The sequence below is a fragment of the Cydia splendana genome, chromosome 1, assembly GCF_910591565.1.
Source record: "Cydia splendana chromosome 1, ilCydSple1.2, whole genome shotgun sequence".
Lineage (NCBI taxonomy): Eukaryota > Metazoa > Arthropoda > Insecta > Lepidoptera > Tortricidae > Cydia > Cydia splendana.
In genome coordinates this window covers 28,361,996-28,377,954 of record NC_085960.1, presented here as the reverse complement: position 1 = coordinate 28,377,954, position 15,959 = coordinate 28,361,996, and positions in this window count along the sequence as shown.

The window sequence follows — 15,959 nt, the reverse complement described above, 5'->3', positions numbered from 1 at the left end:
GCAACGAGGATTTTCTCCCACTGTACTTTTATGTCATAATATTTGGTGATCGTTGTATTGTATCTTAGGCAATTACCTACTAACAATGATGTTAAGGTTAATTTTTTTCGTTTCAATATAGAACAAGGCGGTTGAAACAGTCACCACTAACTAATATGTATTGTATTACAAATAGTTTGTGACAAATATTTACAAGTTTTTTCAAACATCGTGGTTTCTACGGCAGATTAGAAAGTAAGTACTATAATACATTTTAAGTTGTCTATTGTTACTAATATAATGGCGTTTACCAAAACAAAGATACATGACCGACAAGGTGTAAGCTTATCGGACACACTTGGACAATAAACAAGGAATGCATCCGAGCGGCGGCGGCGGTATTATCTTTCATGTGGTATTTGTCACAAGAGTTCAAGATGTGATTCATCCCATCCCCCATTAGAGATGTATTTTGGAGTAACATGGAAAATATTATTTAGTCACGATTTATTCGTTGGCGACTTTATACTCCTCCTGTGCTGTTTAGTGATTTCGTATTTTGTGACCATGGCTATGGATTTCCGGAATTTGAACCCGCCTAACCTGACCGACTGTGCTATGAACTGGATCGGGATATCGGGAAACGGGTCTAATTTAACTTCCAAGATTTGCCCCAAAAAACAACAACAAAAAACACGGCAAGTTAAATAGAATCAGACCAAGCTAAGTTGGCAGCGATTTTGATAGCACAGGCTGAGTACCTAAGTGTAATTTAAATGTCAAACTTATATGAAATTATGACGTTTAACTTAACACTTGCACAGGCTGAGCTATAAAAATTGCTGCCAACTTAGCTTGGTCAGACATTAAAAGCTTGTAGAAAGTAAAAATTTTCACTCCTACAAACTGCAATAATTAGTTTCTTTTTTGATAGGCACAGAAAATCGGTGGTTAGTAAAAATGTTGCATAATGCTGTCCAACTGGCCGGCTTCATAAGCGGCGATTTATTTACCGTTCGCGCCAGGCTCGAGATCCATAAGCTGAGTCATACGTTTTAGCTAAAAACGGTTTGTATGGTGGCCTGGCGTATTGTGTACGCTCGGCGATTCGTGGCCATGAATGGGTTAAGCGCTTCATTGTTTAACTAACCAAGCGGGTTGAGATTGAGAGTGATACCTACGTTTCGACATTTTCGACCCTGTGTATATTTTTTTAAGATTATCAATAGAAATTCGGAATCGTCCACTCCAGTGACACTTGTATAAGGTGGGGTAAGACTAACATAGTTTATTTTGCTCGGGGAAAGACAAACAACCAACAAACAACATGAGGATTCCATACATGTCATAGTCAACCGGTGATACTTAGGCCCACTTGCGCCATCCCACTAACCCGGGGTGAAGCGGTTATAACCCAGTGTCAAATCGTACTGGTAACCATGGTTACTCCAGGTTTAAGCGATTAACCCGGGGTTAGTGGAATGGTGCCAGTGGGCCTTAGTCTTACCCACCTTACCTTAGGTAGGTAAAACTAACAAGTACTTATCTAAGGTAAGGTGGGTAAGACTAAGGCCCACTGGCACCATTCCACTAACCCCGGGTTAATCGCTTAAACCTTACCTTAGGTAGGTAAAACTAACAAGTACTTATCGCCCAGTCGTGCGCCATCAGTGGAGCCGAGCGGTCGCGTCCACTGGTAGCTCCCGAAAAGCTGCGCCTTTTTGCGACAGGGCGACATGCGCTCCGAGACGCGCCGTTGCGCTCAGTCGCGACAGTGCGCCGCTTCGCTCCGGAGTGTGCCATCGCGCTCCGAGTTGCGCCCTTGCGCTTCGAGACGCGCCGTTGCGCCCAGTCGCGACAGTGCGCCGTCGCGCTCCGATCTGCGCCTTTGCGCTCCGAGTTGCGCCTTGGCGCTCCGAGACGCGCCGTTGCGCCCAATCGCGACAGTGCGCCGTCGCGCTCCGATTAGCGCCTTTGTGCTCCGAGTTGCGCCTTGGTGCTCCGAGACGCGCCGTTGCGCCCAGTCGCGACAGTGCGCCGTCGCGCTCCGGAGTGTGACATCGCGCCCCGAGTTGCACCTTTGCGCTCCAAGACGCGCCATCGCGCCCAGTCGCGACAGTGCGCCGCTTCGCTCCGGAGTGTGCCATCGCGCTCCGAGTTGCGCCCTTGTGCTCCGAGACGCGCCGTTGCGCCCAGTCGCGACAGTGCGCCGTCGCGCTCCGATTAGCGCCTTTGTGCTCCGAGTTGCGCCTTGGCGCTCCGAGACGCGCCGTTGCGCCCAGTCGCGACAGTGCGCCGTCGCGCTCCGGAGTGTGCCATCGCGCCCCGAGTTGCGCCTTTGCGCTCCAAGACGCGCCATCGCGCCCAGTCGCGACAGTGCGCCGCCGCGCTCCTGAGTGTGCCATCGAGCTCCGACTAGAGCCACTGCGCTCCATCTTGCGCCGGTGCGCGCTCCTATACGCGCCGTTGTGCCTATAGTGACAGTGCGCCATCGCTCTGCGCTAAAGACTTTGAGTTCCGGATTGAGCCATCGTGCGCCGCTTCGCTCCGGTGTGGGCCATATCGTCCCACGGCGCCTCAAGCCGCTACGAAGAAAAGGGAAAACAGCAAAACCCAGAATCCAGAACACACGGGACACATCGGAGGCGATACGTACACCGAGTAAGGCGCTGTACGTATCGCGCCTGCATTACACCGCCACGGCTGCTGAAGTGGTGGAGTATGTACACCAGAAGACCGGCTTCACGCTGAGGGTGTTCCAGCTTCGATCGCGCCACTACGTGCACTTCAACTCTTTTGTGGTGCGCGTGCCCCGACCGCTGCAGGGAACCATCGAGTGCGTCGACTTCTGGCCGAAAGGTGTCGTGTTTCGGAGGTTCCGGGGCAGCCGATGCTTCGGAGCCACGCCGTTTTGTCGACTAAATAGTGTTTAGTTTTAAGTTTATAAAATACATATGCATGTTAGTCTGTAAGGTATTTGTAATATGGGCCTTGTTGCCTGAATTAAATTTCTAAATAAATAAATAAATAAAAGATCCAGAAAGAAGCACTATTATAGGTTAGTCATAGTATTTAATAACTAGACATTATTAACTTATTACACTAAGATTTGCATGATATATATAGATACTGTTTTAGGTTAAGGTTACCAAATTCAATTCAATTTCACTTTTAATTCGTAAAAAACTGACACCAAGAAAAGTTCCTACCAATATACAGTGCCAACAAAACCTAAAATGGCAACAAGGAACACTAACATCAAAGACAGAAAGGGCCCGATAAAAGCCGGGGCAAGCTACGCGCCCGCGGAAAGGACAAGCAGGGGTACTATGGGCACGCAGCCTAAAGCCAGACTACAGGGAACTGGAGCGGGACGCCCGGTGGAACCTAGGCAGCACCAGGTGGGGGCGGGGCAGCGTACACACCTATTACACCTACACAAGAGAGGGAAAAAACAAAAACAACTTATAAAATCCCCTCCAAAAGCAACACCCCTCGGGATGGGGACCCCTCAGCGAATGGAGACCATACACCTCAAACCAATTTGGAAACTGAGAGCCGTCACTCCACATCAAATGACCTAGAGCCCAAGGAAGGACTAGAGAGTGAGAAACGGCTCGAGCCGGAAGTAGTTTTCAGCGGGGACCACTCATTCATAGATTTTGAAGCGGAGGACTTCATACAGGAAAACGCCCCACATAACACGGAAGAAGAGCCCGACAAAAGTAAGGAGTCAGAAGAGATAAATATAGGCACACATGACTCCAGACAACAAATTAATAGCGTTAGGATAGGCTCAGCAGAGGTTAATTACGGAGAAAATACAATTGCGGTAAGATCAAGGTCACCGCTACAAGAAGGGGAGGGAATTATGTCTGTGGAAGCAAGCGGATTCATGAAGAAGAGAGTGTCAGTAGCCGCAGACATAGTTACCAAAAAACCCTTACCAACAACACAGGATGAAAGGACTAAGCCCGCAACTACACCAGCATCACCACCCTACGAAGGAAACAGCAGCCCGGCAATGGGCAGACTATCCTTTGGCCTGGGTAGCATCGGCGATGCACCACGAGAAGCTATGATAGCACTAGAGGAGGCTAAGGAAGCACTGGAGAGCCGGGCTGCTGGAAACCTAAAGAAAGAGGTAAGGCAGATGGTCGTGGACCGTCTCTACAAGCTACAGAGCCTGGTACTCAGAGTCTCGGAATCAAGATAGAGGCTGGCAGGTGATTTGGAGAGAGAAAAGGCCCTTAGAGCAAGGGAAGTGGCCAGACTTCAACGAATACACTCTGAGGAGCTGAAAAAGATCACCGAACAGTACCACACCCTGAAGGAAAAGATTATAAACATCCAGGAGGAGTCGGAATCGACGAGGAAAGTACTGGAACACGACATAGTTCGTCCGCTAGACTTACTGGCAAAAGAACAGGCGACAGCGAACAAGGAGCTATTGATAGCCTCTAGGAGAGAAACCGGCACTCCACTGGAAACAGCATCAACTCCCACGAACGAAGAGTTGAGAGAATTAAACAGAGAGATAAAGGAACTAAGGAGGTCAATAACCAATAGTGCACCCATGGCAGTTGAGAGGCTCCCTAGGGAAGTTACGTCTCTAAGGGAAACATTACAAGAACAATCCAATGTGCAACCAAAAATCTCCCAGATACTAGATGAGATCAAGGAGATCAAATCTATAGGTGTGATCAGCAAAGAGATTCTAGCCCCTGAGATAAAGAGTCTCAAGGAAATGATTACACATACAAAAAGCGAAGCCCCAAGAAATGTTGAACCAAACTCCCAGGTAACACCAAGCCTAGATCTGATACTCCGCACGGAGGTCAGGGAACCCATACGTGAGCTCAGGGAGGAGGTAGGCACTTTACGCAGCTCTGGCCCCTTTGTGGAAATCCGGGAACAACTTCGGAGCCTGAAGGAGGCAACAGAAGAAGCCCAAATCCTGGGGGGAGCTAATAATACCCCTCCCCAGGACCAGGAACGCACAAAAACAAAACTCCTGGAAGAAATGGAAGGTCTACGACATGAGATAGCGTCGTACGCCGAGACAATAAAAACGGATCAAAAACTGCCGATGGACGAGGAAGACGACGATAAAAATCCCTGGATGAAGGCAGGATCGAGGAAGAAAGCCAGGAAGGAGATAAGAAGGAAAACGGAGAAGGAAAGCTCACACAGCCCTCCACCCAAGCCAAAGTTTCCGCTGACTGTTGAATCGAAAGATCCCAAAGACACCAGCACCACTGTCATAGACAGAGTAAAAGACAACGTAGATGTCTCCGCGCTGGGAATAGGGGTAGAATACATCAGAGGTATAAAAAAGCAGAAAGCGGCCATTGGGTTAACAAGCGAGGAGGACCGCGAGGCGCTGAGGGCAGCCATCACTGAAAAGTGTCCAGGTCTCAAGACCACCACTACTGCTCTTAGGAAACCCCTCCTACGCCTAGTGGGAGTAGTCAGAGGTCTCACGGATGACCAAATACCAGGGGCCATTGTGAGACAAAACTCGGCGCTCCTGGGCGACATGGAGAGGGCAGAAGCGCGAATGCGGGTGCTGAGGAGGACGCGATCAAGGAAACCGGAGGTCTCGAACATCATCATTGAGGCCGACACCGATATTTGGACAGGTCTTAAGGACAGGAAGTTGAGGCTGGGATACCAGGTCGTGCCAGCGTATGACCAGTCGCCAGTTATACAATGCTACGCTTGCCTCCGTTTTGGGCACTTTGCGAGGGATTGTACGCACCCACAGGCCTGTGGCCACTGTGCGGGACAGCACGACACAAAGGAGTGCCAAAGAAGGGAGGATCCCCCTAAATGCGTTAACTGTGAAAGGCAGGGTAGGAAACTGGAGAAACTGGAACACCCGGCCTACAGCTCTGAATGCCCTGAGTGGAGGAAGTGGGACCGGTTAGCGAGATCCCAAGTTAGATATTGCTGAGGGCGACATGGCAGGACAAAACACGGCACAGCAGGCTACACGAAGTAAGCCGATCATAGTCATGCAGGTGAACCTAGGCAGAGGCTACGCCGCCACAAAAGAATGCCTGAGGGAAGCAGAAGCCACGGGAGTGGGTGTGCTGCTGCTGCAAGAGCCATACGTGGGGTCGAAGGGTTACGTGACAACCACACATAGAGTTGTGCAACGAGCCCAGGGGGAAGGACCGGTTAAGGCAGCGGTGGTAATCCTGGACCCGACGCTTGACGTAGTGATCAACCAAGAACATGTCACAAAAAATATAGCAACAGTAAAGATCACATATGGCTCACTATCAGTAGCAATGATAAGTGCATACTTTGAGGGAGATCGCCCGATACAGCCATACCTGAGCCAGATTAAGGATATAGTGGATGCCTCAAGGGGAACAGGAGTGATACTCGGTGGGGACGTCAACGCATCAAGCCACTGGTGGGGATGTGGAACCCAGGATGGCAGAGGGGCAGACATCGTCGACCTGTGCTCTGAGTGCAGCTTGAATGTTCTAAACCAAGGGTCAACACCCACCTTCTACACCCACAGAGGGAACAGGCTGTACTCGAGCATCGTGGACGTCACGGTGTGTTCTGACCGGTGGCTGGATAAGGTAAGGGAGTGGAGAGTGATAGAAGAGGACACGGGCCTCACCGATCACAGACGAATAAGGTTCAGCCTGTCAAGGGGAGATGGAAGAACGCAAAGGTCTGCAAAAACAACAAGGAGATACGACACGAGCAAGGCAGAATGGAAAGAGTTCTCAGAGTCTCTGAGGCGGCAGTTAGAACAAAGGGACATAACCGTCGAAAAGATAGAGAGCATAGTAATACCCGAAAACCTTGAAACCGCAACCGTGGAACTGATGGAGGCCATCCAAGACGCTTGCATTAACACAGTACCTATGAAAGGCGAAAACACTAAGCCAAAGAGTACACCGTGGTGGACTGAGGAGCTGGGAACCATGAAAATCAGGGTCAAGACCCTGAGGAGAAGAATAGCGAAAGCTAATCCGGCACGGAGAGGAGCTGTCCACGCGGAGTACGCCGAGGCCAGAGAAGAATACAGAAAAAGGATTGAGGAGAGCATAACGTCAAACTGGAAGAACTTCTGTTCCCAACAGAAGCGCGAAGCGCTCTGGAAAACATCCTACCGGGTCATTAAAAAGTGCATGACAGAGGATACCAGCATGGAGTGCCTCCTCAAATCCCCGGAGGACGGAAGCATCCTCAGCGAGCTCCAGTCAGCGCAGCTCCTCACCAACAGTTTTTTCCCCCGGGACGACCATACCGCGGACCAGGCATGGCATAAGGAAATCAGAGAGGAGGCAAACGAGATCCGGAGGGCCGCAAAAACCCCCCCGCTGGGAGTCGAATTTGTGCCATTTACCGGAGGTTCATTCCCTTTAGAACCTGAGCCACCTCTGGCTCAGGTTCTAAAGGGAATGAACCCCCGCAAGGCGCCCGGAACAGATGGACTGACATCAGACATATGCCACAGGGCATTCCTCACCAGCCCCACGGTCCTCGCTGTATTCAACCAGTGCCTTAGGCTGCTATACTTCCCAAAATGCTGGAAGGAGGCCTATATTAGGGTCATTCCGAAACCCTCAAAGGAAGATTACGGGGTACCAAAATCCTATCGCCCCATAGGCCTACTCCCAGTAATGGGAAAAGTACTCGAGAAATTGATATTTAATAGACTGACGTGGGAGCTGGCACAGGGGACAGGCTTAAACCCCAGACAATACGGCTTCACGGCACAAAAGAGTACGGAGGATGCATTGTATGATGTTGTCACCTATGCGAAGGAGGGAATCAAAAAGAAAAAGATAACAGCCTTAGTCTCCCTGGATATTGAGGGCGCGTTCGACGGAGCTTGGTGGCCCATAATATTGAAAGAACTAAACACTCATTGCAGGGACCGGTGGATAGTAGGCATCATCTCCAGCTACCTAGAGGACAGGAACGTGACCCTCAATTACCTTGGAGAGACGGTCAGGCGGAAAACTGAAAGAGGCTGCATCCAGGGATCGATAGGAGGACCGCTGCTGTGGAACCTGCAGCTGGACCCCCTACTGCGGGAGGCCGAGGGGGGGACCGCCCAGCTGCAGGCTTTTGCAGATGACATCGTGATAATGGCTATGGAAGACACGACCGAAGAACTAAACAAAACGGTCAATGACGCGCTAGAAATGGTCGCAAGATGGGGCATGAAACATAAGCTTCGGTATGCCCCACATAAGACACAAGCGACCATAATAACTCGCAAACTCAAATACGCCACGCCATCGTTCCGAATGATGTCGACACAAATTGCCCTGGACAACAAGCTGAAGCTTCTGGGCCTAATAATCGACGAAAATCTGGGGTTCGGACTCCACCTGGAAAAGGCTTCCATCAAGGCGCTCAACCTGTATAAGGTGGTGAGCAGAATGGCTAAAACTCGGTGGGGACTAAATTCAGAGATCCTAAAGACTATATACTACACGGTGATTGAGCCTACGATGCTCTATGCTGCCGGAGCCTGGGGGAGTGTTGCGTGCAGGGTATATGCCAGGAAAAAACTAGATAGGATCACCAGAGTATTCGGCATTAAAATTGCCAAAGCCCACCGCACAGTATCCACAGTATCGGCAGCAATCCTGGCAGGGATAATCCCACTGGACCTCAGGCTGCAGGAGCAACTGGAGCTCTATGAGGTGAAGAGAGGGAAGCCTCTCCCGGAGATACAAGAAGGGAAACTGCAGTCTAGGGTCCATCCGTCGACCCTCCCGCATCCGGCTACGAGGAGCCGACCTACCTTTGGCTTCATAAACACAGAGGAGGACATAAATGTAGGGCCGTCCCAAATAGACACTTGGAGGTGCTACACGGATGGTAGCAAAATCCAAGGGAGGGTTGGGGGAGCACTCACTTGGTGGTCCGGGGGTGAGGAACGGGACTGCAAGAGTTTTAGGCTGGCGGACCACTGCTCGGTGTACCAGGCGGAGATGATGGCGCTGTACCAAGCCACAAAAATGGCGAAGGATATGGGCTACCGAACGGCTACAGCGACTCCAGATCCTCCCTCCAGGCGGTTAGCGACCCAAGCTCCCAAAACCCCATTGCCGTTGAAATCAGGGCTAATCTAGAGGAGGCCTCATCTTGGGGAAACCCGATAAGCCTATTTTGGATAAAGGCACACGCCGGCCTAGCGGGTAACGAGAGGGCGGACGAGCTGGCCAAGGCGGCGGCCCTTGACCTGGGGAACGCTCCGGTCTACAGCAGGTTCCCTCTCTCCTTCGCAAAAAGATCAATACGAGCCAGAACCATCGAAAGATGGCAAAGCCGATACGAGGAAACCGACAGAGCCTCGGGCACGAAGTTATTTTTCAAGGACGTCCGAGCAGCGAAGAAAATAATAGAAAGACTGGGAAACAGGAATACAGTAGCTCAGCTACTGACAGGACATGGGGGCTTCAAGCAATATCTCCATAAGTACAAGCTGAGAGACGACCCTCATTGCTCCTGTGACGGGCAGACTGTGGAAACTATAACCCACATAATCACAGAATGCCCAAGGTTTGGCCTGGAGCGATATAACTGTGAATGCGAGATAGGGACCAACATCATGGAAGACAACTTTGTGAGGCTGCTGGAGGATGACAGGGCCCGAAAACAGTTCGTTGCCTTCGCAGAAAATGTGATAAGGAGAGCGGCGAGACAAAACGGCGCCACGGCAGTTTAAGCTGACCGTAGGGTAGGGCGGAATTGGGGGGCCCACTCGGCACATGGCGGCATCCCTGCTGGTGGTGGGCCAGGGGAAAGCGAAATACGTCGCTCTCCAATGACCAGCCACCGGCACGGAAAAGGCGGCCATGGGCGGAGTGGGTGACAAAGATTTCTGCCCACCATACGGATAGCAAACTAATAAATGCGCCAGCCAGCCCGCCAGCGGAATGGGAACCACAAATTATGCACCATTATGATCCATTATGCTCCTTTGGTCTGGGGGGCTCCAAAGGGCTCCTAAGCGTTCCAAGGTGCTCCCTTGGTCAAAGGGGCTCCAAAGGGCTCCTAAGTGCTCCAATGCGCTCCATTGCACAATTACGCTCCGAGGTGCTCCCGGGTGCTCCAAAAGGTTCAGCTGCGCCTAAATGCTCCGCTGCTCCTAATTGTGGATCTAAAGTGCGTCATCACGCACTAAAGCGCCCATAGTACCCTTAACTTAACGAAATAAATATAAACTAATTAATAAACAAATAGAAATAGTACGGAACTATATGTTGAAAGAAAGGAACAAATGATAAATTATGTAATTAAAAGTGACATTGCAAATCTGAACTATAATTAAATTGGACATGTATTAACAGTGCAAGAAAACTGTCATTTTGTAAAATAGACGCAATCCAAAGTGACATCACAAATTAGATCTATAATTAATCTGGACATGGACATGTACTTATAGTGTAAGAAAACTATCGTTTAATAAATAAATTTTGTGTTGTATTGTGTTAGTAATAAGTATTGTTTTGACATAATCAAATAAAAGGTAAAAATGTAAAAGTATTATATGACCATGAAAGTAGTAAATAACAAGATAATTTAGTGACAAGGTAAAGTATTGTATTGTATTAGTAATAAGTATTGTTTTGACATAATGAAATAAAATGTAAAAGGTGATAAGATAAAATAATCTAGCGAGAATGTAATAAATAAATAAATACTGTATTAAATTGTATTAATAATAAGTGGTCTGCTGTTTGATATAATTAAATAAAATGTAAAAATGTTATTATAAGATAAATTAGCGAGAATGTAATTAATAAATAAATATTGTATTAAATTGTATTAATAATAAATATTGTTTGACATAATTATATAAAAAGTAAAATGTAATAATAGAATAATTTAGCGAGAATGTAATAAATAAATAAATATTGTATTAAATTGTATTAGTAATAAGTATTGGCATGAAAAGATGGAAATAGAAAAATTGATAAAATAGAAATAAGTGCTGGAAAAGAAATACCAGCAATAAAACAGAGGAGGGAGGAGGGTCAAAAAAAAAAAAAACAAGTACTTATCTAAACTGGGTTCATTGGTAGGCATATATGTCATGTCATGTAGCAATCACGTTTATCAGTAGGTTAGGTTACCTACGGGGAAGTGTGACGGCCTCCTGACGGCTCACTCTGCCCATACGGCCTTAACTGATTTAGGTATGTTTGCACCATCTGTACACTAATGTTGGAAAGTCCACTGACCACATGTCAATGTCGGGCCGCTGGCTCCGCGCCAAGCGCCTTCCGGGTTATGACACATGCGCACACCACGGGATTTCGGAGATGATATGGGGAACGGGTATAGGTATATTAGACATTGCAAGAAAGGTGTCACTTAAGAGGGGCTGGAAATTTAGGAAACAAACATACGGCGAGCCGCGTAGGTATTAGACATTGCAAGAAAGGTGATGTCACTTAAGAGGGACCAGAAAATTAGAAGGAAACAAAAGATATGGCGAGCCGCGCGAAACTAGCGACAGAAGATTTGGTCATCGCGCGGTTTTAACTTATATTAATTACTCTGAAAAATGGATACTTCTGGTAGACTGGTAACGATACAACTGAAAACAAAATAAGAGATGTGTTTTCCCGATGTTTTTCTGTCGAGCCGAGAAGTTTAACCTTTAAAGGTTTCAGTTGGAGTCTGCCCATGCAAAAATAGTCTAGTTTCCGTGAAAATTTGTAGTGTTCGTGTAAAGTTAAACATTCAATATTAACCTTTTGGACGCCAATGACCGATATATATCCGCACCGCAGGTTCAACGCCAAAGACCGATTAATCGGTCACAGACCACAGAGCAACATAGACCTACGTGCATATGCATAAAGTTAAATTTCAGTTTTGACACTTCGGTGACGTGGCGGCCGCGTAACAGCTTTTGTGTTTGACACGGCGTTTACAATTTTGCTTTAGCCCCTTCTGGAACGATCAACCACAACCACACGGTCAGGCTTTTTGGTGCTCGCTCAATTAGCTTCCCATGTGCATGACCTGCTTCGTTATCTAAGAAAATAGGTAAAATCAGGTAACTATATATAGTCCTATAATCTATAATAGGTACAAGTATGGTCCAGTTTTTAACGTTGATTATCAACGTGCCTTTTTGATTTGTGCGTTACCTACATTTATTTTGTTATTAATAATAAAATAAAAAATTGTAATCAACAAGAAACTCTACATAATAATGTAGTCATGTTAGTCCATCGCTATATGGTCTGCCTCTTTCGTGGATTATATAGTAGCAGAAAACTAATTTTACAGTACATATGGTCCTATTTTCCCACACTAGTGCGTAAAATAGCACTTTTTCATATGTAGTGTAAAACGTTGTACGATACACGTGCGAATAGGTAATTCGCAACTCGTGTCGATTTAAAACACTCCCTTCGGTCGTGTTTTAATTTATCGACACTCGTTTCCTCTTTTCCGCACTTGTATCGTAAATAACTATTGCACGTCACGCAATACCTATTATACCTAATATAAAATATACTATACTTACTAAGTAACTACCCACATGTGTACATCCGCGATCTCGAGCACGCTCGGCTGGTTCGGTTAGGTACCTAAAAAATTGTGAAAAACGGGCTACCAAGAAACCGTACTTTAGTCGAAATATATAATAAACGTTGGAGTCACGTCCAACGGTTGGACACGCGTTTGACCAATGGCGAGGGACTAAAGTTGTACCTAACTTGTAGCAGAGTCTAGTAATTACCTAAAGCTTGCAGCTTTATAAAAGCTCCCCCGGTCGCCGCTCGGCGAGTTAGCCGATCTCGCTTTGAGGATACCTACTGATACTCAAAGCCAAATGGCAACAAATTGCACAGGATCGGGTCATTTGCATCCCTGAACCCTTGAACCACTATAATTAGTAGGTACCTATGACAGCCTGAGCTTGCAATCCAGAGGCGAAAGTAGGTCATTCGGATCTACTCAGTGTTTCCTAACTATTTTCCTTAACCGAGGCGTTCCAAGAAACTCATTATTGGTATGATTGATAACTACCTAACACTGGCCGTGAATTTACCCATAACAATTAATTATCTTATAGTTATAGTATGGACTAAAAAACCAAAAAGTTTGTCATCGTAATTTCTAAAAAACGGCTAAGTGCGAGTCGGATCCGCGCACGAAGGGTTCCGTACCATTACGCATAAAACGGCAAAGAATCACGTTTGTTGTATGGGACCACCACTTAAATATTTATTTTATTTTGTTTTTAGTATTTAGTTATAGCGGCAACAGAAATACATCATCTGTTAAAATTTCAACTGTCTGTCATAGCTATCTCGGTTCATGAGTTACAGCCTGGTGACAGACAGACGGACAGCGGAGTCTTAGTAATAGGGTCCCGTTTTTACCCTTTGGGTACGGAACCCTAAAAAAAGATGGAATCTAACGGCCGTGAAAACCGATAGTTATTCCAGAAACTACTTTGTTTTTAGTACTATTCACAATAATATTATCACATTTTATGACACTATCAGGACTTAGCCGAGCTGAGTACGTCATCAGAGTCATACCTACCTACGTGCTCGTAGTAAAGATTTGTAAACCCATGTGATGTTTTTTTGAAAGATGACGCCGCAGATAATACTGTGTAAATTTAAATAACAACTTTATGCTTATAGCTCAGAGTTACTTTTTCCATGTCATAACGCAATGTTTCAATGAATTGAGTCGATTTTCGTCATTTTGATGTTGTTGGTTGACGAATTTCTATCAACGTATTTTGTAAGACGGCGATATATCTACATTCTACATACTTACCTACCTAAAAGGGGGGTCAACCTCGGAATGAGATAATAAGCTGTAAACTCGTATACACCTTAGTTATGACATTTTAAAGGTTCTCTTAAAAGTCGATGCATATATCGTGTGCGCGTCACAAGTTATTCAAGGGCAAAGTTCATGAAAATCGGTTTTTCGCGAATATCAAGATTTCTATAGCTCCAACGCTGTTTACATGTAGGGAAGAGTTGTAGAGCATAAAATTTGTGACACGTTAGGCATGAACATTTTTTCATGAGATTAGCCGTTTTCAAGATATAGGGCACAGAAAGCGCAGTGATCAGACATACGTACTATTAGTTGGTTTGATAGTGAACGACACCTTGCATTTTGTGACTATGCGCAGAAACTTGGCACAGTTGATTCATAGCTGGTCTTGAGTAGATTCTGACCGGGAGCCATCGAGAGCCACGGCACATTTAGTGGGGGGGGGGGAGGGGGAAAGTTCGACGCTACCGCGCTTCAATTGAAGCATCATTTCTCTAAAGCTATACATATTAGGGCATGTGATATATCATTTCCGGATAAATTAAGGATGGGGAATCTATTTTTGGAACAAAAACAATGTACTCTCTAACAAAGAAAATGAATAAGAATGAACTGAAAACTACTTCAACTTGCTATTTTAACTACAGATAATGATTTCGGGAATTAAATAAAAGCATGTGAAAACATTTTCTTGTATTATTAGTACCTAAAATCTACCTCTTTCCTGTAGAAATACCTTAAGTTATAGGCTATAAAGCTTAATTTCCTGATTAAACCTCAATAAAGGGGTACCCTTTTTGTATTTTATGACATATATACACTCAAGCTGTTAACTATTGTCCACAGGAGGGGCCACTTTTGTTTTAAAATCCATAAGTGTCATTTTAACGATTAAAAAACTTTATAGAACGTATTATACACACAGATTACCAGCTCGCCTTACGTCATAGTGCGTTTTCCGTGCCGCTGCGCCTTCTTTGCCGTATATCTTGAAAACGGCTAACGGCATGAAAAAATGTTTCATACCTAACTCGTCGCAAATTTTATGCCCTACAATTCTTACCTACATGTAAACAACATTGGAGCTATAGAAAATTTTATATCCGCGAAAAACCGATTTTTATGACCGTTGACCTGGAATAAGTTCCGACGCGCACACGATATATGCGTCGACTTTTAAGAGAACCTTTAATACGTCATAACGAAGGTGTATACGAGTTTCCAGCTTATTATCTCTCATTCCGAGGTGAAACCCTTAATTTAACTGGGCCATAATTTGTCACTGACCATATGATATATAGGTAGGTAGGTACTTTGTTTTTACAGGATTACAAAAACTTTATTACAAAATCAGGCACTTAATGTGGTATTTTTTTTAGAACTAAATAATTATTAATTAAGTACCTACTCAATGAAAATATGAATTCACACTTAATTCTGTGGAGCTCTATTAATGCAAAAAAAAGCAAAGTATATTTCAGGCAAAGATTGTGACATCCACATATTAAATATGTACTTTTTCCAAAAACATGAAGCACCATAGGTACATAAAGCATTATACTGTGACCTGTACACAGAACATTAAGGGCCACTTGCATCATTCACTATTAACCTGTGGTTAACCGGTTAAACCTGGAGTTACCATGGTTACCAGTACAATTTGACACTGGGTTAACGGGTTAGTGGTATGGTGCAAGTGGCGCTAAGAGGATCCTCATTTTCTCTGGATATTGACAGTTATAAAAAATATTTTTACACAATTTGATGTAGGTATGTTAACCACAGTTAACATGTACATAAAACTGTGTAAAAATCAGTAAATAAATTGTGAATTGCATATAAATCAACCTAGATGCCTTTGATTTTTTATTTTATTGACTTAGGGGGTTTTAAAGATTTGTATGTTTAAAGATTTGTAATTTATCGACACTCGTTTAATTTCCTCTTTTCCGCACTTGTATCGTAAATAACTATTGCACGTCACGCAATACCTATTTTACCTAATATAAAATATACTATACTTACTAAGTAACTACCCAAATGTGTACATCCGCGATCTCGAGCACGCACGGCTGGTCCGGTTAGGTACCTAAAAAATTGTGAAAAACGGGCTACCAAGAAACCGTACTTTAGTCGAAATATATAATAAACGTTGGAGTCACGTC